Source organism: Tupaia chinensis, unplaced genomic scaffold (assembly GCF_000334495.1).
Source record: "Tupaia chinensis unplaced genomic scaffold, TupChi_1.0 Scaffold000672_1, whole genome shotgun sequence".
NCBI classification, from domain to species: domain Eukaryota; kingdom Metazoa; phylum Chordata; class Mammalia; order Scandentia; family Tupaiidae; genus Tupaia; species Tupaia belangeri.
This window is the reverse complement of record NW_006160195.1, coordinates 160,929-164,973: the sequence shown is the minus strand read 5'-3', so window position 1 is coordinate 164,973 and position 4,045 is coordinate 160,929.

Below are 4,045 nucleotides of genomic sequence, written 5' to 3'. Positions count from 1 at the left end.
AAAGCCATCATCACCAGTCAGAGCCAACACCAAGAGCCTGTGGGTCCAGGCTGCACCCTCTTCTGAGCCCTGCAGTCCCGGCCCTGGGCAGCTCCGTGAATCTCAAGGCTGACTGTCCACATTCACTATCTGATCTGGTCAGCGACCACAGGTGGACGGGACCACGGTTTGAGTCAGAGGCACACATTCTAGGATAGCAGACTAAGCCTTTGGGTGAGTTCTGTCCTTGCAGAATCATTTCTCCCTCCATACCATCCCACTAGCCAAACTACAGCCCCTTGGGAGCCAGCATGACCATCCTCCAAGCCTCCTCCTGCCCATTCTCACTTGAAAAAGCACCTTCATATCAGAACGTGGACTTGGGCAACTCGCTATTCAGTTCTTAAAATGGTCATTCTAAAATGTAACCCTAAGCCACCAAACACTACAGTTGTCAAAGCCATCTGTAAAACGAAAAGAAAAAACGTAAAACAAATCCATGGCCAGAGGTAGAAAAGGAAAGGCCGAAGCAAGGGCGTGGTCAGCTCTCACGGGAAGCAGAGGCTGTTCATGCCACAATCGTCTGAGCCCCCTCCCCAGTACGGGCTAACGCCAGGGCAGCAGCCCCGAAGTGCCACCTTCAGACAGCAACTTTTCACTCTCGATCTTCACCCCGGCCTCTGAGTGATGCTGCAGTTTAATAATAATTCCCCCAGCGAGTGGAAGAAACAGAAATAGCTTCACCGAGCGCCACAGTACAGTACAGTTTATGAAATCCTGGGGCTCGAAAGCTCCCAGTCTCCCAAGTTTCCATTAAGCAGCTGCCAAATGGCTCTATCGTGGCAGGGACGGCGCCCTTGCTGTGCCTCTCCCAGTCTCTCTGCGGGCAGGCCAGCCGGGAAGGAACGTGTGTCACTTAAAGGCTACGTAATGGGAGAGAGGTCGCCTTGGGTCCCAGCCCTATGACCTCTGCCTGTCAAAGCCAACTTCTGAGCCCCTTTTTATAATCTTTTGCAAAGACTTAAATGCATGGGTACACAAAGCTGCCTTAATGGAAGGTCGCTCTGGCTTGTATAAAAAGCTGTGTAAACTTCATCTCTGCATTTACTCAGCACCAGCCTTGTTTAATTTCCTGCCCAGGGATGTGCAGGGAATGTGCCTGCCCTCTTGGGGCTCAGAATGTCTTTCAGAAAAGAAACAGTGCCCTCCCCACTAGACCAAAAGACCCCCAAAAAAGGGCAAGGTACTGCCTCCAACTTTACCAAAAGGAAAGGCAGTTTGACCACACGCACTTCGTTGAGTTTCTCCTAGAAAAAGCAGCGAGCGACCGAGAGCACCAGCACAGGCTGCAGAGTGTGGGGCTCCTCGGCACCGCAGCCCAGCTGTGTGACCTTGGCAAGCGGCACCACTTCTCAGGGGCCAGCTTCCACCTTGGGAAAACGGGGTGATGGCAGTCCCTATCGCAGGTTGCTACAGAGAGAAAGATAAATGCTGAAGCCCAAGCCCAATGCTCAGCTCACAGGAAGAAGGCCATGTGGAGGCAGGTTCATGATGGTAGTGAAGCATATGGGCCCTGGAGCCCAGCTGCTGGTGTTCAAGCCCCAGGTCCTCCATTCACAGGTGCGAGACCTAGTACGTGTTACTTTCATAAAATGCAGTATGGGGGAGGGCAGCAGGTGGCATAGTGGTTAAGACAGCTGGACTCCCACATGACTGACTGGGGTTCATGTCCCGTACCTGGCAGCTTGCTTTCGCACTTGCCTTCTCTCTCTCTGTCTCTCTCTGGTCAACTTAAAAAAAAAATAAATTATGGGAACCAGCAGTTAGCGTAATGGCTATGTCGCTGGACTCCCACGTGGTCGACCGCGGTTCGTGTCCCGGACCCGGTGGCTTAAAACTCACGCCGGGCACGTGTGCGTGAGTGCCCAAGATCCCGAGAGGAGAATGGAGGAGAAGGGATTGCAGCGTGACCATCCCCCCTGGGGGGTGATTTCTTGCTTTCTATCTCTATGTCTCTCTCTGTCTGTCTGGCGAGCGCACGCGCCCTACAGTGAAAATCTCTCAAAAAAAATTAAATTAAATAATAACAATGAATAAAATGAAATAATTCTTTTAAAAATATGCAGTATGGGGATGAGACACATCAGCTGTTAGGAAGGAATGAGCATGGCCAGGGACTTCAAGTTCAGAGATCTTCCCTGCCCCCACCACAAACAGGGGTGCTACAGGGACACTTCCTTCATACCAAACTCTTGGCAGACTCCCCTGCACCCATTTCCTGGGTGATCATGCTTTCAGAGGAGAACTAGAAATCACCCGCCCTGACCCCTCACTTCATAGCCAAAGGCCTGAGGCCTGCAGAAGTTGCCAAACAGACTCCCAACTGAGCTGCCCAGGCGTCCTGCCACTGCCTGGGCTCTGGTATTGCAGGGAGACAGGAAGTGGGGAAAGCTGAGCCGTGTCATTCCCCGAGCACATGCCAGGAGATTTTTGTCCACACCCCAAACTGATCAGCTATTTAAGCCCTGTGTTCAAGCCTTCCCAGGACTCAGGAAGTACCCAAAGCAGGGTCTCACCTAGATAAAACCCCCATACAGCTGACACTCCCCTTCCCCCACTCTGCGGCTAAAGCACCGGTGAAGAAGCCTGTTCTGGTTTCACATAATGTCCTGCTGGCTGAGAAAATGCTGTCCGAAATAGGTCAGGTCTTCAGAGAAGGGACTCCCGCCCTCTCCTGCGCAGCCCCTGCCAGCGCGGCTGCTGTGGCGTGGCTCTGACGTGGTGCTGTCCTGTGCTAACACAGATAGGCCAGGCCCCATGCAGAGCCAGCTTGCCCATCTGGAAGAAGAGGTGATGACTAAACAGCGGCCAAGCTTCGGGGCCCTGGGCCCTGTGCCCTGGAGCATGCTGGGCAGCTTCCCGGGACTGAGGTAGGCTCCTGGGGTGGTGACTGGGTAGACGGGGTTATGCTGAGTCCTGTCAAGGCCTGACCTGCACACGGTGTCCTCCTAGTCTGCAAGGCCCCCTACAGGCCCAGCCTGGGACTAAGTGAACAGCACCGATGGAGGCCTCTCTGAGCTCTTCTGTACCACACTCAGCAAACACTCTGTAGTCAGGACTTTGGACCACGAAGTTAGAGAGCTCACCAAGGTGTTTACCAGGCTGGGCAGGGATCTGTGGATGAGCCCTGGCCAACGTCAGCCTTACACACCTGGTTGTTCTTGTTATACTTGCGGCCAGGGATGAGGTGCGGGGGGTGGGGGAGGAGAACATCCACTCATCTTTCCTCCGCTTTATCAGCCAGTCCGCCACGCTCTTGCCACATGTTCACCCCAATGGGGGAAGGAAAAAGGACACGATGTGAATGTGGCTGACCCTATGACGGTTTCAGACAAGTGATCAAAGGACTGGGACTAGGATGAGAGGGGAGGAATCTAGGGTGCGAAATTGAAGGAATCCTACCCTGACCCTGCACTCAGAGGACCCCGTGAGCAAGCACCTCCTTCCATCTGTGCCCTAGGTTTCTCACCTGCCTCGCCTTATTCTGCCCTGCCAGAGGATGGCAGGCAGTTGCTCCATGAGAAGTGCAGGGGCTGGGGTGGCCGGGATGGTGGCTCCCATGCTAGTCTGGGGAGCTTGAAAGGCTTCTCAGAGGAAGTGAATATAGACTCCTGGAAAAAGGGACCAACCCCCTTCAGTCTAACTGCCCACCTCCGTCCAGGCCAACAAACTCTTCTAGGACTAGGAAAGGTAGGTGGGGCTCACCAGTGCCATTTCTTCCTCCTGACCCTAGTGCCCAGGCAAAATAGGCAAGGAGAGCTGAGCCTGTGAGGTCGGTGATGGGGATGCACACAACCGTCAGAACACAGCCAGAGACGCTGGCCCGCAGAACAAGTCCCAGCCTGAACCTTGGCTTGGGCCCAACCCCCCCACTCCCATCCCCGGCCATTGTCCCTAGGCTTCCCTGGAGGTGTGTATGCCTGAGCTATCCGGAAGCCAGTGGGGGATCCCGGCAAACCGGGCCACGACTGGAGGGGGGATGGCAAGGAGGTTGAGAGCAGGTGTG